The sequence below is a fragment of the Lactuca serriola genome, chromosome 4 (genome assembly GCF_051521515.1).
Source record: "Lactuca serriola cultivar US96UC23 chromosome 4, Lser_US96UC23_V15, whole genome shotgun sequence".
NCBI classification, from domain to species: Eukaryota; Viridiplantae; Streptophyta; class Magnoliopsida; order Asterales; family Asteraceae; genus Lactuca; species Lactuca serriola.
In genome coordinates, this window is record NC_136411.1 from 162,464,648 (window position 1) to 162,490,853 (window position 26,206).

The following is a 26,206-nucleotide window of genomic DNA, read 5'->3' on the forward strand; positions in this document are numbered from 1 at the left end:
CCTTGTGCACCGCACCAATACTATCCCTTCCCGAAGGAATAGAAGTCTTCGTTGTCTATATCGATGCATCGAATCAAGGACTCGGATGTGTTCTTATGCAGCGAGGTAAGGTCATCACCTATGCCTCGAGACAGCTGAAGACACATGAGGTCAACTACACGACCCACGATCTTGAACTAGGAGCAGTTGTGTTTGCTCTGAAGATCTGGAGACATTACTTGTACGGAACGAAAAGCACTATCTTTACATACCACAAGAGCTTACAACACATATTCGACCAGAAGGAGCTCAACATGAGACAACGACGGTGGGTCAAGCTACTCAGTGATTACGAATGCGAAATTCGTTATCATCCGGGTAAAGCCAACGTAGTGGCTGACGCCCTGAGTCAGAAAGAATATTCTGGTCGTAGAGTCAAATCATTGACTATGACTATCCATTCACACTTGTCCACACAAATTAAGGCAGCTCAGCTTGACGCTTTGAAGCCTGAAAATGTGGCGGGTGAATCCCTAAGAGGTATGGATAAGAGCTTAGAGGTTAAGGGTAGCGGAGCTTATTATTTCATGGACCGGATCTGGACCCCGAAAGTAGGTGGTTTCAGAGACTTGGTCATGAACGAGGCGCACAACACTCGTTATTCCGTGCACCCGGGATTAGATAAGATGTATCTGGACCTCAAAAAGTTATACTGGTGGCCTAACATGAAAGCAGAGATTGCTACCTTCGTGAGTAAATGCCTTACTTGCACAAAGGTCAAGGTTGAAGACCAGAAACCCTCCGGTCTACTACAACAACCGGAGATACCGGAATGGAAGTGGGAACGGATAACTATGGATTTCATAACCAAGTTGCCCAAGGTGATGGGTGGGCTTGATTTCATATGGGTCATCGTCGATAGACTGACCAAGTCTGCACACTTCCTGCCGATCAAAGAAACAGACAAGATGGAGAAACTTACAAGAACTTACATTAGGGAGATTGTAAGACTGCACGGTGTTCCCTTATCCATTATCTCGGATAGAGATAGTAGATTCACTTCGAGGTTCTGGCAGTCATTACAAAGTTCCCTAGGAAGTAGGCTGGACATGAATACAACCTACCATCCGCAGACCGACGGGCAAAGTGAGAGAACTATCCAAACCTTGGAAGATATGTTGCGAGCCTGTGTGATAGACTTCGGGAAAGCATGGGATACTCATTTACCCATTTTTGAATTTTCCTACAACAACAGTTATCACACGAGCATAAAGGCTGCTCCATTCGAGGCCCTCTATGGCTGAAAGTGCAGATCCCCTCTGTGCTGGGCTGAGGTGGGTGATACCCAGTTAGCTAAAGGACGAATTCCTGAAACCACTCTCACAGGTCCGGAAATCATACGGGAAACGATGGAGAAGATTGTTCAGATCCGTGAACGATTAAAAACCTCCAAAGACCGACAGAAAAGCTACGCTGATAAACGTAGGAAACCGTTGGAATTCCAGGTGGGTGACTGTGTTCTATTGAAGGTCTCACCCTGGAAGGGATTGATACGCTTCGGAAAGCGTGGAAAGCTAAATCCAAGGTACATTGGGCCTTTTGAGATTCTCGCAAGAATCGGCCCTGTAGCTTACAAACTCAATCTACCCGGTGAACTTCGTAACGTACATTCTACATTCCACGTCTCTAACTTGAAAAAGTGTTTGTCCGACGAGACTCTTGTAATCCCACTTGACGAGATCGAGATCAACGAGAGCCTCAACTTCGTGGAAGAACCGGTAGAGATCATGGACCGTGAGGTCAAGCAGACGAAGCAAAGTCGCATCCCGATTGTGAAAGTTCGCTGGAACGCCAAGCGAGGATCGGAATTCACTTGGGAGCGTGAGGATCAGATGAAACTGAAATATCCTCATCTTTTTGCTCAGTTATTTGTAACTACTTTATTTGTTTAGACTTTAATTTCGGGACGAAATTCCCTTTAACATGGGGATGATGTGACAACCCGGAATTTTCATTCAGTCAAACCCTAAAATTCAATCACTCCATATTATAAGTCAAGTTCACTTTTACTTGTTTTTAGGAAAAATAAGTTCATTTGATTATTTTTAATAATTAATCTTTAAACGAACGGGTGAACGGATGGGTCGTCTCGGGTCTTGAAATTTCTAAATCGCGAATAACACGTAGCTTAGAAGTTCACGACCAAACTTTTATGTTTGGGTCGTAAACTCCCTCCAAAACCGTAAACTCATGCCTTAAGCATGAGTTTACTCCCCAAAGAACATGACTTTTCATTTTCACCCTAAAAGAGTAAACTCAAAACTCTCTCAAATATCATCCCGGTTTTCGCCTGATTTTCCCGAAAACGTAAGTACTTCTTGGCTTAATTAGTTGTTATTGTTGGATTAGTGTCTAAGTCCATAACTATTTTGGTATATACTTGACCCGATGGTGCATGGTCCTTTTGGGTTGCCTTCACCAAAGCAACTTGATAGGATGAATTATGGAGAGAAAGGATTAATTATGATTTATTAATATATTATGAGAATAATATATTAAAGGAGAAATCATATTGTTTAATTAATATTAGTCAATAATTAATTAGGAATTAATTTTGTGGCTAAAAGACATTAATTAAATTAAGGGAGTAGAACTGTCAATTGTATGATAGTTGAATATTGAGCTAATGGACTCCATATTAAAGGGGTGGACGAATTCTATGGGGAAACCCATTAGAAATCGTCCTAGGCCTTTAAGGAAGGAGTCCATGGATTGCTTAGGGCCTAAGCATCCAAATTAGGGTTTCCTTGTTAGATAACCCTAATAGCCTCACTATTTAAAGGACCATTAAGCCCCAAAAACAGGGTGAACTAGTTCCTTAGGGTTTCCACACGTTTTGGGCAACCTCCTCTCTCCTTATTCTTCATCCTCTTGCTCTTGGTGTTTGTGAACCATTAGAGGAGTGACACTTGTGACTCTAAGCTTTCTAAAGTCATTACAAGGAGGATTTGAGATTGTTATTGCTACATAACAGTCAAGGTAAGATCTAAAACCCTTTCACATGTTAATATGATTAATTGTATGCTAGAACTAGGGTTTAAAGTCTTGGATGAATTACATGTACAATAGAGAAACCTAGATCCAAGCATTAGGGTTTTCATGAGCACATAGGATGTTCTTATGGCTAAAACCCATCAGTTATATCACAACATCTAGTGATTATACATCCTTTAATCCATCAAATTTCATGTTTTTATTAGATTTCCAAAACACCAAGAACACACACTAGTGTTCTTGGACTTTAAGTTCATTACAAGCTTCCACAAAGTAAGTACTTCTATCCTAGAGTCATTTAAAGCTTGCTATACATATTAATATCAAGGAAAAGTCCCAAGAACACCAAGAACAAGGTGTTCACGGTTTTGGGAGGCTCCCAAAACCGTAAACACCAAATAAGGGGCAAAGTGGTGCTTTAGGGTGTCTAGATGCTTCACAAAGCCTAAGGGACTTGTCTAGATCCTTCCTTGATGTGTTTAAGCCTTGAAAAACACCAAATTTCACCATTTCTATGTGTTTACGGTTTGGGGATCTCCCAAAACCATAAACACCCTAATGTGAGTTTATTTGGGCCATATTCCTTCCTTAGGCCTAAAAACTAACCTAGACAATTACCTTGATGAGTTAAGGACTTGAAAACATGGCAATACCATTTTCCGAATGGGTTTAAACCCAAAGGGAAATGACCATGAGGCCGTAAACTCCTCAAATGGGTGTTTTATTGCCCTAATCCCTTCCAAAGGCCTAACCACCAAGTAGAAATGCTTCAAAGGACTTGTAAAACCTCAAAACAACATATGGTCAGAAAGTGTAGAGTTTACGACCATAAACCCTTGAGTTTACTGCCATAAACTCCTAGGGTAATGGTCGTTAAAACTGTAAACTCCAAAGGAGTTTACCCTTGAACTCCAAAGACTCTAGCTTTGCCCTACAAAGACTTGGATGAAACCCTTGTGATCTTTAACACTTGCAACAAAGTGTTTTCATGTTCTAGAGTGTCCCAAATTAATTTATTAGTTATAAATTGGCTAATTAGTTATATATATGTTCATTATATGATAACTAGGCTCATACGTGTGTACACGTCTCCATTTGTCACCTATCACCGTATTCGACACTTCAATCCAATTCACTCACTGCAAGTGAGTTCATACCCCTTTAACTATCCTTTGAAATACTTTTAATTGTTTTAAATGCTTTTATGGGGGGGGGGGGAATACAAGTTGAATACTTATAGTTATTACTTCAATCACATGTGATTAATAACTACAAAACCAATGATTTTCTTACTGTTCAAACTTTTATCAAACTGTTTTACAAACTGTTTTACTTATCAAATACTTTTACTTAAGATCTGTTATACTTATTATCAATTGCATTTCCATGTATGTATAGTTATATAAGCAATGTTTAAAAGGCTTAGGAAGGCCTACCCGCCCTATTTCCTTTTCGCGCTTGAGATGTGGTCTGGTGGGATATCGGGTGTCCGTCCGAAGGTCGTTTAAATATTAGTTATATATCATGTGTACATATATAGTCATAAAAGGTCCTTCCAGTCAATTCAATACCCTTGGGTAGCAAGGGTATACTTCCTTATTCATACGTACAAGTTATATTACTAGTAAACTACAATAGGCGTAGTTTAGGGTTTTACTAATACTAATACAAGAACAATGAATCATACAAAGAGTCAGTTCATTCATGAAACATAATACATAGTGCTGAGAAAAAAACATATACATAGTGATGAGAAACAAACGTAATACATAGTGATGAGAAACAAACATAATACATAGTGATGAGAAACAAATATAATACATACTGATGAGAAACAAACATACAGGCTAGACAGAGGAAGAACACACGATACAGCTAGCACGTACATTACACATACATTACATATACATTACATATACATTACATATACATTACATTCAGTTATGTGAGCCATTAAACGGTTCATGGCACTACTTTCCATGACCGTTTTCGTATCCAGAATATCCTTAATTGGGGAGCGTATGAGTTTGCGTATAGATCTATATTGGATTGAATATCCTACACCTTGTTGCTCGCTACAGTGGGACTTGCAAGTCTACGGGTGCCAAATGTCATTTCTTACGGCGTCTTACATCGTCGTTTTACTATTGAGTCGGTAGCAGGGTACAGACCGATCACATTGTACTTTAAATAACAATTGGTTTAAGGTAGTTAGTACAACAGTAGTTACTTAATACAACACTACAATACTATAATATTTATTCCATTATATTCACTTCATGAACATTCACACGATGCACGGTGATGTAAAAACTATATTTTTGGTTAATGATAGTCGGATTTGGGAAATACACACTCTTACAAGAGACACACATACAGTTACTAGATGCCTTGGTAGAAGGCTACTCTTAGTAGGAAACATAGGGTTTTCTAGGATAGTTCAAACAAACACCAACTTTACAAAACTTATACATTACATCTTACAAACATCTTACAAATGCTTTCGTACAAACTAAGACACTAATATACTTATGATCTCACCGGCTTTAAAGCTGATACTCGCTTTCAAAATAACTTGTATTCTCAGGTCACCACTAGACAGGTACAGGTGCCAGGCTTTTGAGTAGATGGAGTTCGTTCAAGACTCATCTTTTATTTTGATATGTATATTTTTGGTGTCTATAACTTTGATAGAACGCACATGTATGAAATTATATTATTAATGCAATGGAGGATTTTGTTGCTTGTTTACTACCATTCATTGTTTTGATACTATACATGACGTCCTCCGCCCCAGAATGTTTCCGCCATTCATGGTTTTGGGGTGTGACATAATTTGATGTGCTTCAACATCTTGTTCTTAGTTGAAACCAAATTGGAATGGTTAAGCTCATATTAAATTAACAAGAATTAGTATCTAGATTTCTCGTTTTGTTCACTGTTCATCTAGATTCTAGTCATCTATCATCGCTATTACTTGGTAGGTTTGAGCCCTAAATTTTGTAATTTGGTTGGTTTTTCATTTGATTCTTTCTTAGTTTCCACTTTTACTACAGAGTGGAATGGACTTTATATATTTGTTTATTTTGAGAAAGATATTATTCATTTGATTTAATTGGTAATAGGATTTGGGCTCTAACACTTGCATATCATTTGTCATAGTATCATTCCTTGTTCATATAATATTGATGTTTATGAAATTGGTGTCTCACCTGGTTAAACAAATAGCGGCCACCAGGTGTTTGACAAAATGTCACAACGAAACATACTTGTTATTAAGATCTAAATACATACCTTGTTGTTAACATTACTTATTTTATGTACGTCTTTCTTAAGGCCACATATGAGTTTAACTCTTTGATCAGCAAACACAAAATCGTTTTGAAAAATGAGATTTTTCTTTTTTCTTTGTAGATTGGAATACACATCAAATAAAGTTACCATTGATTGCTTCTCATCATTGAGTTTCTTGCTGACTTCTGGAGGATTTTTACTTTCCTCCTCTCTGATTTCACGGTCAAACTCTTTAATCAACGTTAAAGAACATTTAATTAGTATAACAGGGTATGGATTGGAGTCTATTAGAGAGTTGATGATCACTATAGGATTTAATGCACACAAGGTGTTTGTTATATTGTCTGAAAGAACCTAATAAGTGTGAAAGTGGCATTTTATATGAAAATCCTTAACTTTGAACCCTCATTAAGCCAATCATTAAGGCCCATAGGTTAAATTTTCACATCTCAATATCCTAATAAGTAACCAACAATCATTTTAAAAGTGATAAACTTAATGCTTAACCATTAAGTCCTTAATAGAACACCAAAAGTGATTTAAAAGCTATTATGATAAATTTTCCCAAATCTGTCCTCCAAATTCTAAAATTCATGCAAGTCAATAAAAACACCTAAAAATCATGAGACTTAGTTTTCTAGAAATATTAGTGTGCCTAGTTTCTTCAAACATTGAATCACATTTCGAAAATCCAAATCCTTGTGGGGTAGAATTCACATTTTTCTTAGGTTGGTCCATGATGTCGCAGATTTCATACATTGTCTTCAAAAATCATAATAAATCATCAAAACTCCAAATGCCAAAATTCCAAAGCCTATAGTTAGATATGGATGTATAGTTTCCCACATTTAAGGGGTCTGATGTAATTCGTAGTAGATTGGTACAGTTTATTCCAAGAGTGTTGAGTGGTCCAGAAAGTGACAACTTAAAGTTACTAACTTGTAAATTTAATATAAAATCAACCAAAAATCATTAGAACAAAATATTTATATTCCTGAAAAGACAAAAGGGGGAACTTTACCAATGCTATTTTATCAAAATTTAATAATGGGTTAAAAGGTAAGAAAACAGATCCCAAATAGAGTACTACAATCAAAGCGAAAGTAAGGAAATATCTGCATAAGTTTTATAAGAGTAATACAACAAAGCACAAGCTAAACAATGTTATAATTGATGTGTAGGTTCTCTGAAAAGAGAGAATTCATCTATCTCATGCTAACTAATTTTTTAGGTTCTAGGAGGTGAGTTACAGTAACTCTCATATTCTGTAAGTAGTACTTGTTTTATGTTATTGTTCATGGATACCCTAATCTGGTAGAGTGAAGAAGGAAATGTAGAATGTAGTTTGTTATTTAGTGAGACAAGGAAACAAGATTCATTTCCGTGTTCTAAATTCGTTAGTTGTTCTCATGTATTAAATCACATGTGATTATATGATCTAATCACATATGACTTATATGCACAAGATTCATTTTTCTGTTTTCAATTCAATAGTTGTTCTTTGTCCATATTAATCGTATAGTATGTGCTTAAATACATAAAATGACATATGATTAAATACATGATAACAAATATTGAATTGAGAACATGAATTTGAATCATATTCACATAAATTCTATGTGATTAGATACACATAATCACATATGATTAAATACACGAGAACAGCTATTGAATCAAGAACACGAAAATGAATATTGTCCACATAAATCATATGCAATTATATACATATAATAACATGTGATTATGTGTATCTAATCACATATGATTTATGTGGCTAAGATTCATTTTCGCATTTTTGATTCAATATTTGTTTTTTTCACTTTAATCATATGTGATTAAATGCATTTAATCGGATGTGATTATATGTTTTTAATCACATATTATTTTATTTGGAAAAAACGAATCTTATCTGTATAAATCATATGTGATTCGATACATACAATCACATGTGATTGTATACACGATAAAAAATATTGAACCAAGAACACGAAAACAAATCTTTATCCAAATTAATCATATGTGATTAAATACAACTAATCATGTGTGATTATATGAATCTAATCAAACATGATTTATGTGGACATATTTCATTTTTGCTTTGTCGATTCAATAGTTTTTCTCATGTATTTTATCACATGTGATTATATGTATAATCGTATGTGATTAAGTACATTAGCACAATTATTGAATCAAGAAGGCAAAAATGAATCTTGTCCACCTCAAATCAGATGTGATTATATAAATATAATCACATGTGATTAAATACATAAAAGCAATTATTCAATCGAAACCGCAAAAATAAACATTGTCTACATAAATCATATATTATTAAATACATATAATCACATGTGATTTTATGTATCCAATCATATATGATTTATGTGGATAAGATTCATTGTCACATTCTTGATTCGGTAACTGTTCTTTGTCAATTGTAATCATATGTTATTAGATACATATAATCACATCTAATTATATGTATCTAATCACATATGACTTATATGGACAAAAAATAATGATATCTATATAAATCATATGTGATTAGATATGTATAATCACATATGATTATATACATGAGAACAACTATTGAATCGAGAACACAAAGATAAATATTGTCCACATATATCATATGTGATTAAGCGCATATAATCACATATGATTATATGTATCTAATCACATAGAATTTATGTGGAAAATATTCATTTCCGCGTTCTCGATTCAGTTGTTGTTATTGGTGTATTCATAAATGGACATGCTTCCTTTCTTCAAAGTCAAGAATTGGTTTTTTAGCTCGATTAGATTTTGGGCTAAGCAATACTTGCGCTTGAAATGCACCAAAAACTCTGCCCAAGTCAGTTGTAGGGGCTCATTGGGGCTTAGAGTCTTCCCTAGGGTGTTCCACTAGTGAACAACACCTCCTTTGAAATGACGCACTGCAAACGTGGTTTGTAGCTTACCTTTGCAACCACATGTCATGAAGGCTAATTCCATCTCCAAGATCCAATCTATAACTCCGATCGGATCTTCCTTCCCAGTGAAAGTTGATGGCTTGCAAGTTAGAAAATCTTTGTACTTGCATCCATTCCTCTTGACTCCGTCATCTTGTTTATTCCTCCTAATCACCGGCGGATCAGCTTGACTAACGGTCCTGCTGTAGTTTCCCTCCTCAGACTGCCCATCATTCAATTCGGGCTGTTCAACAGGCATCGGAGGTTCATCCCTATCTTGTAGTAGTAATCGCTTTGTTTCCTCCTTTTGACGATCCAACATCATCTGGATCATCACTTGTACCCCGGACATCGTGATTGGCTCAGGTGTAATTGCTACAATAGGTACTTGCTCAATCACTTGAGGTTGAGGCTGTTGATTCCTATTTCCATTCGCATTTCCGAGTCCGCTTCGGGTTCTTTCCATTTCGATCTATACACCAATTCAGACGTTCGATGTGTAATGACGAGAATTAAGATAGGAAAGATTTTATTTACAATCGTCGTGTAAATCTCCCTATCACTCCGAAAAGTTACATGCCAGTTCTAATACCGTAATCAAACATTTAGAAATTTGAACACATAAAGTTTCCAGATCCGGTCGGCAACAGACCATAGATCCGATCACATAATGCATATCATAAATCATTTAGCACATAAAAGCATTTTAGGCATCTTCCTTAATTAAGCTAGTGCTTGTGTCTATTCAGGTGTACTACCTAAAATATATTAGACACACTCCTCACGATCATCGCTTAACATTATAAGTTTAAGTCTAGAAATAAATCCTTATTCCTAGTTCGCTTGAACTAATGCTCTGATACCAACTGTGACATCCCCAAATATACGGTCATCTTAAAAATTTTATTTATGCTTATTTTAAAATCAGAGTAACCTTTTAAAGAAAAGTGTTGCGGCATTTGTTCCCAAAAAAACATGATAAATACGTTATCAAAGCATTTTTGAAGAAATGTATTTTAGTCATTTTAAAACGTTGGGATGTCATCATAAATATAGAAACATAAGCATAAGCAGAACTTACATTCATTAGCACTAGTGATTTACATCTCCTTAATTTCTCAGTGTAATGTAACTTCATATCGACACCTGTGATACAAATAAACTTGAGTGGGTCATGTTAGGAAACTTGGTGAGTACATAGGGAGTTCAATCCCACAATGTTATATCATATATATAATTTAAAACTCACAAAATATACAATTTCACAATATATATATATATATATATATATATATATATATATATATATATATGTATATATATATATATAAGCAACTCTTACCCCACCCCGTCGTTCCTCCCAACGACACTATCCAGACTCTTAGACCTTAAACCTTACCTCTTTACTTAATCCATACTCTCGGATCAATAACTGTGCCCATTCCATACTCCCAGACTAGGGACAAATGTCTATGTCTAAATCCATACTCCCGGATTAATGACAAATAACTATGTCCTATCCATACTCTTGGATTAAGGACAACTGACTATGTCTTAATCCATACTCCCGGATTAGTGACAATTAACTATGTCCAATCCATACTCTCGGACTAGGGACAATGACTATGTCTAATCCATGCTCCCGGATCAATGACATATTTTAAATTTCTATTCTCTGTGTATATCTCACTCGTACTCATAAGAAGATACTACCCAATATTCCTTATAATTAATTTAGGTTTACTCTTTATCCTAAATCATAATATATTATCAGGTATGTTCTTTAGCACGTATCTCAGGTAACATCAAATAATTCGCACATAAATATATATTTAGTACTTCAATCAATACTTGTATTAAAATCATGTTCATGAAAGGGACTATGAACTCACTTGTTAAGGTGGTGATTCCGAACTCAGACAACGCCTTCGCTTCTTAAAAATAATTTCCTTCGACGAAACCTAGTATTATTACCACTATATTTTAGTCTAACATTTACCGTGACTAATTATTAGACTTATTATTATTATTATTATTATTATTATTATTATTATTATTATTATTATTATTATATAAGCGTTTAAACAATATTTTCCAACCACTATGTACAGACAGAGGCCAGACATAAAACACCGGAGGGCAGGATCATTTTGGCATATAGCACTTCTGAAATCCAACAACCATATGCGGCCCTTTAAACCAAATTCCTCGTACCGCGAGTAGTTAAAAAGATATTATAACGAAACTTATATAAGTCATAATAATAGCCCAAATATTTGCTATAAGTTCATAATAATGATACTAATTTTAAATATAAACTATATTAAAATATGGTAAGCATAACTTACTTACAAGGGGGTTTTAGCTAGGTGTCGGGCTCTGCATGGGCAGAACTTCGTCGCTGAATCTTTCTAAGAAAGATTCGTGCAGCGCTTCAGCGCTCACCTTACTATACTAAAACTATAGAAAGAGACGTCGAAACACGAGGGACCAAAATTCTTGGGAAATAAGAAGAGAAAGACTCTTGAATCAAGAGAATGGTGCAAGAAATATGAGAGCCCAAGGCTCTTATTTATAGTAATTGAATTTTCAAAAACTACCCTCATAGTTACTTAATGACCGTATAGTTATATAAACAACTAAACACCCCTTTATAATACTATTTTAAACAGATTTAACAATATTTGTACTAAACTAATGTCAAAAGTATTCAACACTAGTCTTATAATGACCTCATCGTCGATACCTTTCTAATGATATATACATATGCATATATATATGTGTATGTATATATGATTTATACTTTATTTTAATATGTAAATATGCTATTATAATTTGTAACTCGTTCATATACGAACTCTGTTTTTGACGTGTGACAACCCGATATTTCAACTCTTTGTAACGACCAAAATGGGTCAAGTATTGTAACCACTTCTGAATAATAAAAAGTTACTTTCATAATAAAATGTATAAATAAGTTCTACTTAAATTCCTTCTATGATTAAATGTCTTTGAACCATGATCGTACGTGAAAAGAACGCCCAAATCCGACTTCATATAGCGAAGTTATGATTTTTCCAAGTTCGGCTTAGCAACAGACAGCTAAAAACTCGAATCGGAAATCGAGCGACTTTTGGCCGGAATGACCTAAACGAGAATCGAAGGTCTCGACAATGGTATTCCAGCGGTAAAAAGTCTGGCAAAAACCGACATCAGATAAAGAAGTTATGAATTTTCTAAGAAATTCCTTAAACACGATGGATTTTTAATAAATAATAAAAAAAATAATTTTGGAATTTGCCGACGGAGTCTAAACGAAAGTTGTAGAGCATAGTTTATTAAATAAATTAATTATTTATTTAATTCAAAATTCGGATATTATCCGAAGGGGAGTCAGCATCCTCCTCCGAGGTACGCGCTGCGTACCCCTGTACGCCCCGCGTAACCGAGAGGATTGGCCTCTGATCGTCCACGTCGCGCTATCCGAAGAAACCGACCCATCCGACCCGTCCGAAGCCCCGACCCGTCCGACCCGACGTCCCATCCGACCCGGCGTCCCATCCGACCCGCGTACCCAGCAACCCGTCCCATCCGAACCGAGGCAGTCGAGGCTTCGGTCATGCATGACGTACGCGTACGCGCTGCGTACGAGCGTACGCCCCGCGTACCGAGGCAGACCAGCCTTACTATAAATAGGATGCGAGGGTTTCCAAAGAAAGGGTTCATTTCTCTTCTCTCTCTCTCAACTTTGCCTCGTTTTCTGTGTCCGTTCAAACCCGAAGCTCTGGTCTTTTTGGCTTAAGTCCCGAAGGTCGATTTTACTCCCGAGATTCCCGAGAATCCCGAGGAAAATCCGTTTCCCGAGACGAAACTCTGCCCGGTTTTCCATCTCGCTATCTCCAAAACTTTCAAGTGAGTTTCATACCCCTTAATCAACCTTTTTAATTATTCTAAATACTTTTATGTGCTTTCAAGGGGGGGATTACAAGTAAAACACACAAGTATTTGTTAGGTTTTATACAAACAATCCTATGTGTGCATGCAACCCTAGTTGGATCTATGTTTTCACTATAAGACATACAACTTTATGAACACAAAATAAAACCCTGGCATGCTTCTATAATTTTCGAAAATTACATAGAAGTGTAGTAAACATACCTTTGTTGTTATATAGCAATAACAACTAGTTTCCTTGATTTCTTGAACTCTCTTGAACTCTTGAAAGCAAGCACCACAATTGTAGTGCCTCTAATGGCTCACAAACACCTTGAAGCAAGAAGGCAACAAAGAGAGAGAAGGGAATGATGCTAATTTCGGCCCTAGGGTTTCCTTGGAATCAAGTGGCCTTAAATTGAAGCATAGGGCATGTATTTATACTATAGGGTGCTAGGGTTTTAGTCAAAACCCTAATGGACAGCTTAGCCACCAAGCAGCCCAAGGAACCTTATGGAATGAGGCCTTTGGACGAAAATATGATGATCCTTCATCATAATTTCGTTCCCCCTTAGTCCATTAGGTTTCCTAGCCCAAAACTCAACTATCACACATTTGACAGTTTATACCCTTTTATTTAATTAATCTCTTTTAGTCACCAAATTAATTCCTAATTAATTTATGACTAATACTAATTAAATAAATATGATTTCTCCTTTAATATATTATTCTTATAATATATTAATAAATCATAATATCTCCTCTCTCATATCAAATTACCTTGTCAAGTTGCTTTGGTGAAGGCAACCCAAAAGGACCATGCACACTCGGGTCAAGTATATACCAAATATGGTTACTGACTTAGACACTAATCCAACAGTCTCCCACTTGGATAAGTCTAGTAACTATATCTCACGTATAACTTCCGTACCCGATAGCAATCGTAGCTTTCAATAGCCGCTGTCAACTCTGACCAATAATCTGTCCTTCAGATAAGGGATCGTATAATCCTCTGTTCTAGATATCATGCTAACAATACTTATTGTCTAGCATTCTATTTCTTGATTTCTGATTTGTTCGACATAGAACTCAGTTGAACACATCAACTTTATCCTGACCGGGCCCGGCACATAAGTCAAACCAAATCATCAAGTGGCCGAGATATCGCTTTTATCCTCATAGAATAAAAGGAACAGAAAACGTTGACTAATATGCTTTTATCATTTACTAGTTAAACCACACACAATAATACGTTTTATAACATCAAGTTACTGATGCGTTTTCGCATTATCAATGTATAATCAACTAGTAAACAATAACCATATCTCTAGGTTTAAAGATTATATGATATTATCATCTTGCGATCACTTGTGATAACATTCATGAAGTAATACCAGCAAGTGTGGGTCTATTTCAATGCTCAATACAAATTTCATAAGCACTCATAAACTTTGCAGCAAACCTTTGCTATGTCTAAAACTTTTCAGACAATCTACAAACAAATTTATGACAATCTTCCTTCATATCTACTTCCAACATATGAGCGATTGTGAACTGTTCGAATAATCTTATTATTCAGGAAGTCAAAACATGCAAAATCGACATAATAGATAAATAATCAACACAAGATAGAAACTTTCTTATAAATAACACACCTTTATTTAATCATCATTTGTTGAATATGACATTATCTATTACAAGTTTTCTACCTATCTAATCTAAACTAATATCGTCCTTCAGCCCTACGCTCCTAGCGTGCTGCAAATGCTTGACCCTACTTAGTCCCTTTGTAAGGGGATCTGCTGGGTTATCTTCTGACGATACCCTCTTCACAACGAGGAGTCCCTCTTCTACCCGATGTCTAATAAAGTGGTATTTCCTGTCGATATGTCGAGATCTGCCATGATCCCTTGGTTCCTTGGTTAAGGCAACCGCTCCTTCATTATCACAGAAAATTTCCACGGGCTCTTTTATGGATGGCACAACTCCAAGGTCTCCAATGAAGTTCTTCAACCATATAGCCTCCTTTGACGCTTCGCTCGCCGCAATATACTCTGATTCGCACGTTGAATCAGCTACGGTCTCTTGCTTGGAACTTTTCCAAGTCACTGCTCCTCCATTTAGGGTAAAGACCCAGCCTGACTGCGATCGGAAGTTATCCCGATCCGTCTGAAAACTAGCATCACTGTACCCTCGTACCCTTAAGTCATCACTCCCACCGAGGACTAGAAACCATCCCTTGGTCCTCCGAAGGTACTTAAGAATATTCTTAACCGCAATCCAATGTGCCCTACCAGGATTCCCTTGATATCTGCTGACCATGCTTAAAGCGAAGGCCACATCAGGGCGAGTACAAGTCATAGCGTACATGATAGAGCCTACTGCGGAAGCGTAAGGTACTCGGCTCATATCAGCTATCTCTGTCTCTGTACTCGGGCTCTGAGTCTTACTCAGCTTGGTATTGCTTTGGATTGGCAACTCCCCTTTCTTGGAATTTTCCATACTAAAACGCTTTAGTACCTTTTCCAAGTATGTATCCTGACTGAGTCCTATCAGTCTCTTTTCCCTGTTTCTTACTATTCTTATTCCCAGAATATAAGCGGCTTCTCCGAGGTCCTTCATAGCAAAGCATTTCCCAAGCCAGGACTTGACTTCCTGCAAGGTTGGGACATCGTTTCCTATGAGTAGTATGTCGTCGACATACAATACGAGGAAGCTTACTATACTCCCACTGGCTTTGACATACACACAAGATTCATCTTCGCTTCGCAGAAAGCCAAACTCTTTAACCTTCTCGTCAAAACAAAGATTCCATCTGCGAGATGCTTGTTTCAATCCATAAATAGATTTCTCAAGCTTGCATACTCTATTCGGATGCTTCACATCGACAAAACCTTCTGGCTGATTCATATAGACATCCTCAGCCAACTTTCCATTAAGGAAAGCGGTTTTCACGTCCATCTGCCATATTTCATAATCATGAAACGCAGCTATGGCGAGCATCACCCTAATAGACTTTATCTTCGCAACTGGTGAGAAGGTCTCATCATAGTCAACTCCGGGAGTTTGAGTAAAGCCCTTCGCAACCAATCGTGCTTTATAAGTATGCACTTTCCCATCCATGTCCGTCTTCTTCTTGAAGATCCACTTGCACCCGACTGTCTTACGACCCGGTACATTATCAACCAAATTCCAAACTTGGTTGTCGTACATGGACTGAATCTCGCTGTCCATAGCCTCTTTCCATTTTGCAGACTCCGGGCCTGCCATGGCTTCCTTATAGCTGCTAGGTTCATTCAAATTTACTAGTGTACTATCACTAATAAATGTATCCCCTTCAGTAGTAATATGAAAACCATAAAACTGGGGTGGAACGCTAGCCCTAGTGGAACGTCGAAGAGGTAGGGACTCGTCAATAGGTTCAACAGGAGTTTCCTCCTCAAGTTGAGTGCCAGTGTCCGAGGTTCCTTCATCGCTTTGATCTTGAATTTCTTCAAGTTCAATTTTCCTCCCACTGTCTTCTTGGCTTATTAATTCCCTTTCTCGGAAAACCCCTCTTCTAGCAACGAAGACAACATTGTCACTCGGTCTATAGAAAAGGTAGCCAAAAGATTTCTGCGGATAGCCGATGAAATAACACTTCTCACTGCGAGGTTCTAGTTTGTCGTGAGTCTCTCGTCTTACGAAAGCCTCACAACCCCAAACCTTGATATGTGCCAACGAGGGAGCCTTCCCTGTCCACATCTCGTGAGGAGTCTTGGAAACCTTCTTAGTGGGAACTAAGTTAAGTATATGGGCGGCAGTCTCTAAGGCATACCCCCAGAAAGCTATTGGTAGCGAAGTCCGACTCATCATAGAACGAACCATGTCCAACAAGGTCCGATTACGTCTCTCAGACACACCATTCAATTGTGGCGTTCTCGGAGGCGTCAATTGCGAAACGATTCCACATTCTTTTAGATAGTCGTGAAACTCAAGACTTAGGTACTCTCCTCCTCGGTCTGACCGAAGCATCTTGATTTTCCTGCCCAGCTGATTCTCCACTTCATTCTTAAACTCTTTGAACTTTTCAAAGGTTTCCGACTTTTGCTTGATCAAGTAGATATATCCATATCTGCTATAATCATCTGTAAAAGTCACGTAGAAGCGGCAAGCATCCCTTGTGGTGGATCTAAAGGGCCCACACACATCGGTGTGTATGAGATCCAATAAACCCTCACCCCTTTCACAAGTGCCAGTAAAGGGTGACTTGGTCATCTTCCCAAGTAAACAAGACTCACACGTGTCATCGTCCCTAAGGTCGAATGACTCCAACACTCCATCCTTTTGGAGTTGGGCTATGCGTTTCTTGTTGACATGGCCAAGACGACAATGCCACAAGCATGCTTTGTCTAGACTAGTAGACGAATCAATATTCAAAACATTATTTCCAAAATCATCAACAATCATCACTGATTCATAAATCCCATTACAAGGTAATGCATTGAAATAAAAGACACCATTCAAATAAACATTAATAGAACCATTACTATTATCAAAAGAATATCTGAAACCTTGTCTAAACAACCCATGAAAAGAAATAATGTTTCTTGCCATATCTGGCGAATAACAGCAATTCTCTAAATCTATTCCTAACCCATTACTTAACACTAAAGAATAAACACCGACTTTGGTCACAGGCGACGATCTTCTGTTTCCCATAATCAGGTTCATCTTCCCATGCTCCATCTCCCTACTTCTTTTTAGGCCCTGCAAATCAGAACAAATGTGGTAACCACATCCTGTATCAAGAACCCATGAAGTAGCAAATGATGAGTTATTAGATTTAATAGAATACATACCTGCAAATGTGGGCTTGATCTTCCCATCTCTTATGTCCTGCAGATATTGTGGGCAGCTTCGCTTCCAGTGGCCCTTTTGGTGGCAATAGAAGCACTCTGCTTCTTTAGGATCGGAAGAGGGTTTAATGGGGCCTGCTTTGGTCCCACTTGATGACGAACCATCACGGGGTTTCCCCTTATGGTGGCTCTTACATGGTGCCTTCCTCTTTTTACCCTTTCCTTGACTTATCGCCATCACGGGAGCGGCCACAGCAGGCGACGGTGCAACGGATTTGTCTTTGAGGTTGCTCTCAGCAGTCCTCAAGAGTCCTTGGAGCTTGCTCAAGGAGACCTCCTCTTTGTTCATATGGTAGGTCATCCTAAACTGATTGTAGCAGGAGGGCAAGGAGTGGAGGATTATGTCAATAGCCAAATCCTCATCAAACTTAACATTAAGTTTGAGAAGACGATCAACATACCTCTGCATTTTCTGCAAATGAGAGGTTAGGGATTCTCCACTCCCCATCTTAGCGGTGATCATGCTAGTAATGATCTCATAGCGCTCTTGCCTCGCGCTCTGGTGATACCTGTCCAGCAAATCCTGATGCATTTCATATGGATACATGTCCTCATAGGACTTTTGGAGTTCGAGGTTCATGGTGGCCAGCATGATGCAGTGAACTTTCGTGGCATCACGCTCGTGGGCCTCAAAGGCGGCCAGTTCCTCAGGAGTAGCAACATCTGGGATGATCTTCTCAAGCTTTTCATCGAGGACATATTCTTTGTCCTCGTAGCGTGTGATCATGCGAATGTATCTCATCCACTCGTTGAAGTTTGAACCATCAAATGTCACTTTCTGACACAAGTTCATCAATGAGAATGACCCAGAAGCGTTGTTGTTGTTGTTGTTAGCAGACATCTGAAAAAGAAAGGGACAAAGCTTGATTAGAAATGAATCCCTAATTAAACACCCAAATGAGAAATTAGGGCTAGGATCCAACAACATTATTTACAACTTAGAAAGGGATGTCGTACTCTAAAAGTAAATAACTTGAAGGTAAGTGAATGACGATTCACTAATTCTCACCATGAAAAACGAAAAAGCAATTTAGGTTTTAAATGTATTGAAAACTCCTAGATCTTTGAGATTCATTGAACTTTTCAATGGCATGTTTAAATCTCGATATGCATTTCACATTTGCGACTGGGATGCCGAGGATCGCAAACAAATTTGTGAATAACCATGCGAATTAACGTGGTGCACTCAACGTCACTATCACCTAATCAATGTGCCGGTAAACCACACACGCTCCATTGATCTATGACAAACATCGAGTCACCCTTCGCTACCTATGCCATCCCCAAATTGATGTGCCGGTTAACCACACGCGCTCCATCAACGTTTGACAAGGGTACGAAGTGTAATTCCATGGATTAGCATCATTTTCACATTTTACCCTAAAGTAACTAAGAGTGGGAATTTGTAAAACAATGTAGTTACTTTAATATTTCCATTATACTTTTAATGAGGAATTAAGTGCCCTATCCTATCCGTTCGGCTAACGACCCTCCACCAGTCAAGCAAGCGGTAGATGTGAGTGTACATCCATTAAGCGCCATTTTATAGGCAGCAACCTTATACCCACCTTATAGACCGGCTTCGTGAATGAGGCCTACTAGCGATAAGACTAGCTTATTCTTATACATATATAATAATTAATCTTATAATATCATAATTGTATAAGGGTGTATTTTAAAGCATTTCAAAATACTAGTATCTTAATGTGTATTTAAAATTTTCGAATATTAAGGCTATTTAATTTAAAAATTTTAAACACCAAGAAAACTTTGATTTAATAATTATCAAAATTAAACAATTAATTTGAACTATTAAATCTTTAAGGTTTATCATAAAATTAAATTATTAATTTAATTAATCCTTTTATCCCCTAGATTTTTAAATATATGGAAAGGATAATACAAGATCTTCAATTATCTAGTTTAAACAATTAAATGGATAATCATAAAGATAGCAATATCCAAATCCCTAAAATCTTGGGATCTTATCTAGGGGGCAAGGGATTTTCGAAATCCCTAGAGTTTCTTAACCCTAATTTTCGAAATATGGAGGCTAGGCAAAAGAGTTTTAAGAACCCTATCAAAAATCGCCAACTAGGGTTTTGCAACCCTAATTTGCGAAAATCACCAAGCCTTAGGGTTTACTTGCCATAAACCCTAATTTGTCAAATTCATAATATGTATCAAATCCAATTGAAAACAAAAAACCAATGGCTCTGATACCACTGTTAGGTTTTATACAAACAATCCTATGTGTGCATGCAACCCTAGTTGGATCTATGTTTTCACTATAAGACATACAACTTTATGAACACAAAATAAAACCCTGGCATGCTTCTATAATTTTCGAAAATTACATAGAAGTGTAGTAAACATACCTTTGTTGTTATATAGCAATAACAACTAGTTTCCTTGATTTCTTGAACTCTCTTGAACTCTTGAAAGCAAGCACCACAATTGTAGTGCCTCTAATGGCTCACAAACACCTTGAAGCAAGAAGGCAACAAAGAGAGAGAAGGGAATGATGCTAATTTCGGCCCTAGGGTTTCCTTGGAATCAAGTGGCCTTAAATTGAAGCATAGGGCATGTATTTATACTATAGGGTGCTAGGGTTTTAGTCAAAACCCTAATGGACAGCTTAGCCACCAAGCAGCCCAAGGAACCTTATGGAATGAGGCCTTTGGACGAAAATATGATGATCCTTCATCATAATTTCGTTCCCCCTTAGTCCATTAGGTTTCCTAGCCCAAAACTCAACTATCACACATTTGACAGTTTATACCCTTTTATTTAATTAATCTCTTTTAGTCACCAAATTAATTCCTAATTAATTTATGACTAATACTAATTAAATAAATATGATTTCTCCTTTAATATATTATTCTTATAATATATTAATAAATCATAATATCTCCTCTCTCATATCAAATTACCTTGTCAAGTTGCTTTGGTGAAGGCAACCCAAAAGGACCATGCACACTCGGGTCAAGTATATACCAAATATGGTTACTGACTTAGACACTAATCCAACAGTATTATCGTGTGTTACATAAAGAAACTCTTTTATATACTGTTATATATTCAAATCACATGCGATTTATAAACATTTAAAGGAACTTTTATATATATATATATATAACATATGTCACAATAGCATTTTACCTTTTAAAATATAATGTTGTTGTAATGCATGTATAAACTAAACTGTTCTTAGATTTTTCTTGTCTATCCTAGACTCTACACCAAAAATCTATACTTTCATAAACAAGTGATTCCTTTTCTCAATATTTGTAAACAAACAAGACACACTTTTTGGAAACTATAATAGGTATAGTTTTACGAACAGATTTCTAACTCTTATGTACTAGAAACACATATTTCAAGAAGTTTACTTTCGTATACAAGAACAAACGTAACATTTTAACAAGTAGATCTGTTTTTATACCACGGATTTGTGAGACACTAACTTCATATACGTTCGAGTACACATTTCAAGTCCTGTATTATATACCAGAATCCCTTGGAGGGGGAGCATGGTGTTTGTGTATAGATCTATACGGGCTTGACAACCCACGCCCTGACTGTTAGCTGCAGTCCACCGTTTGGGGTGACAAACGTCATAACATTCCAACGCCTGAAGAACGTTGTGTATAGGCATTCAGAGTCAATAGTATGGTTATAAAACTCACAAGGGGTATCAAAAATGCATTGATTTACAAGGTTTTCAAACTCATTGGTTATTTTACATTTACATACATTTTGGAAACAAACATTTGTCTTGAGTGAAGGCTACTTTTATACTAGTAGAAAATATAGGATTTTCTAAACACAAACAAACAAAGATAAAACATTTCATTTCATTCAAACATTGTCACTTAAATACTTATGGAATTCACCAGCATAAATGCTGATCTACTCTTTCAAAATTTCTTGTATGTCCCAGGAAATCAGTAATTTCAGGTATTCATTTTGCTTTTGATGAAGGGATGCTGCGGCGCCAGTTTAATCTCGTATTTTTGACATCATATTGTAATTGAGTTTTGAACATGTAACTTTTGACAAATGTAAACTTTCAATTATATATATGATGGTTGTATTGCTTTCTTTACTATGTATTCATTTGTTACGCTACCACATGAAGTCATCCGCCCCCGAACGTTTCCGCCGTTCAGGTTTGGGGGTGTGACAGATTGGTATCAGAGCAATGTTTATAGTGAACTAAGTATATCGAACCACATAAGATATACAAACTATAAATGCTTAAGGGACTAATACTCTCTGACAAAACAAATTTTCTTTTTACATTTAAGCAGCATTTCGTTCAACTTAATTTGATAATTCATTTAAGTACAATTACATGCATACCACAAACTATTTTCATGTTATACAACTATACAAATATTTAGACAAGTTGACACTACGATTGAGACTCGATATATGTAATCAGATTTTGGACAAATATAGCGTGATCAACTATATTTGCCCAAGATTGGACCAACGTATATCGAGGAATGATCGTAGTAAGCAACAAGTCAAAACTTACCAAACCATTACAAGAATCAAACACAAGAACTTAAATACTATAGGAGTATTTGCTATCTAACCCTATTTCTCGTACAGTCAAATGGCTGGATTTCACCACCCTGGCGACCCCTACTTTCCCAACCAAGGCAACGGAGGATGGATCGAAGATGATCCCGAAGAGGACGAGGAACCCATGGAAGTGGGTGATGACTCCGGTACCGACTCAGAGCCGGAAGTTATCGATCCACCACCCATTCAGCCTCCCGTCTTCGTAAGGAACTTTCAAGGACCGACTCCCATCTGGGGAAGTCACCTCCACCATTGGAGCCAACAGCAAAACCTACGCCCTCCCTACGGCATGTGCCGGGACTTCTATGATGTCCGCGGTGGAGGTTCGGCTGATCGAGCACTCCCGGTAATGGTGGGTAAGTTAGCCAATCAGTCCTATCAGTCTGGAGTACAAGCTAGTCGACTCCGAGATATCAACGTGGAAGTGCAGGTTCACACTTCTGACATCCGTAGGCTGGACAAGATGCAAGACAACGCCCAATTCCAAGCTGAAGCGTTTCAAGCGCAAATGATTGCAGCCCTCGCCGAACTAAGGGAACAACAAGCCGCTTTCGATAGGCATATAATGGAGTCAAAGCAATCAGATACGGAGTCAAGCTCCAAGCGCAACCTTCGACGCAAGTAGTGCTTGTCTAGGACTCAAATTTTGTTATAGCTTAGGACCTCGGCTAAAAGTCTTTAAATTTCTCGAACTTTGTAATCGGAGACCCTTATAGGGGTCAAATTTTCATGATCGTTGTAACAACTTTTATATTAATATAAGTGGCACTATTACTACTATGTTGAGTATTTCGAACCTTGAATGGTCTTTGTGAACCCAAATACTTGTTTCATACCTTCAGTCTTACAAATAACTTTCATTCTTCTATTTTAAGACTCATACTATCATCTGTTGTTGAACTATAGCGATATAGTTCATGATACACATACATTTTCCATTCTATGAAATTCTTATCCTTGTCTTTTCAATCTATAGTTGAAGGATGCCTCCGCGTAGGAATCCGAGGCGAAACAACGGTTAGGAAGCACCTATACCACCACCACCTCCACTACCCCAATTTGATGCTGTAATGTTTCAAGCAGCAGTCACCGCAGCGGTGGCAGCTGCCATGTCACAGATCAATAACTCAAGTGCTAATGGCTCGGGATCTGGCACACACCCATCCAACCATGGCGAGAGTCATGGACCACCTCGAGAATGCACCTATAAGGACTTCACTAATGCCAAGCCCCGAATGTTTTATGGTACTGGTGGTGTGATGGCCCTGAGGCAGTGGATTGAAAGGACGGAGGCAGTCTTTGAAATCTGCTCTTGCCCCGAGCACAGCAAGGTCAAATTTGCAACTTTCACCCTTCTCGATAAAGCTTTAACTTGGTGGAATGGCCACGTTAAAGTACTTACCCTAATTGTGGCAAACTCCATAAGCTGGGAGAGCTTGAAGGCCATGATGATGAGAGAATACTGCCCACGGGGAGAAATTCAAAAGCTTGAAAACGAGCTATGGACTCTCGGAATGGTGGGTACCGTCATCGCTACTTATACCAACAGATTCTGCGAACTGGCAATCCTTTGTCCAGATATGATTGCTCCCGAGAGCAAGAAGATAGAAAGGTACATCTGGGGACTGACGCCCCAAATGCGATCAAGCGTGTTAGCTTCTAAACCTGACACCTTTGAAAGTGCTAAGGAACTGGCACAATCTCTGATCGACTACGGAGGTCATCAGAACTCAACCACTTCTGCACCAGCACCACAGAAAGGAAACAACAACAACAACAACTACAACAACAACAGCAACAACAACAACAATGGCAGGAAGAGAGCGTGGATTAAAGGGAAGGGTGGGTCTTCCCAAGAATCCGCAAAGAAACAACTGGTGTCAGTAAATGTTGCCATTGTACCTGCTACAGCCCCTATAAATACCTACCCAACAAATCATTATATAGGCAACCTCCCAAAATGCACCAAATGCAATTACCACCACCATGGACCTTGTCGAGATATGTAGTGCGCCAACTGCAGCAGGAAAGGACACATAGCCCGTTTCTGCAAGGAACCCGCAAAGCCGATCACTCAAGTTCCCGGTGCGGGTGTAGGGCAGGCTTGCTACGGTTGTGGCGAGGTGGGCCACTACAAGAGAAACTGTCCTAAGGCAGCAGGCACCGGAGGTGTAGGACGAGTTTTGGCAATAGGCCACGATGAAGCTGTAGCTGACCCAACTATAGTTGCTGGTACGTTCCTTCTCGATAATTCATACGCATGCATATTATTCGATAGTGGAGCGGAGAGAAGCTTCGTGAGTCAAAACTTTATTCATTTACTTAAACCTAAACCTAGCAAGTTAGAAAAATCATTCACTGTAGAGATGGCCAATGGAAAAACCGAAAACACAAATTGCATATACATGGGCTGTACGTTATCATTAGACGGCCATTCTTTCCCAATCAATCTCATGCCGTTTCAAATTAAAAGTTTCGACGTCATAGTCGGCATGGATTGGTTGAGTCTTCTTCGCGCCGACATCATGTGCTTTGAGAAAGCAGTCCGTCTTAACCTCCCTAACAACGAAACATTAGTTATCTACGGCGACAAATCTAGTGCAAACCTTCACATCATTTCGTGCATCCAAGCTCGAAAGTGCTTGCGGAAGGATTGTCGAGCATTCCTAGCGCACATCGTCGATACAAGTCAAGAACTGAAGGACATCAAGAGCATCTCGGTAGTACGCGACTTTCCCGATATCTTTCCAGAAGAACTACCAGGATTACCACCGCAACGCCAAGTCGAGTTTAGAATCGACTTAATTCCAGGAGCTACCCCAGTAGCGAAGTCGCCTTATCGTCTTGCACCAGCAGAGATGCAGGAACTTTCCAGTCAACTTAATGAACTCCTTCACAAAGGATTCATAAGACCAAGTTTCTCACCTTGAGGAGCACCGGTCTTGTTTGTAAAGAAGAAAGACAGATCGTTCCGTATGTGCATCGACTACAGAGAGCTGAACAAACTTACTGTCAAGAACCGCTATCCTCTACCCCGTATCGACGACCTATTCGATCAACTTCAAGGGGCGAACTACTTCTCCAAAATAGACCTGCGATCCGGATATCACCAATTACGAGTTCTAGAGGGGGACATTCCAAAGACAGCCTTCCGAACTCGTTATGGACACTATGAATTCGTGGTGATGCCGTTCGGATTAACCAATGCACCAACAGTATTTATGGACCTAATGAATAGGGTATGCCGCCCTTACTTGGATCAGTTCGTCATCGTCTTTATCGATGATATACTTATCTACTCTCGAAGTGAGGAAGAGCATAGTCAACACCTACGAAAAGTCCTAGAAACACTGCGAACGGAGAAACTCTATGCGAAGTTCTCTAAATGCGAATTTTGGATTCGAAGAGTCGAATTTTTAGGTCACGTTGTTAGCGAGGAAGGTATACACGTGGACCCCTCCAAAATTAAGGCTATTGAGAACTGGTCGGCACCAAAGACACCTACAG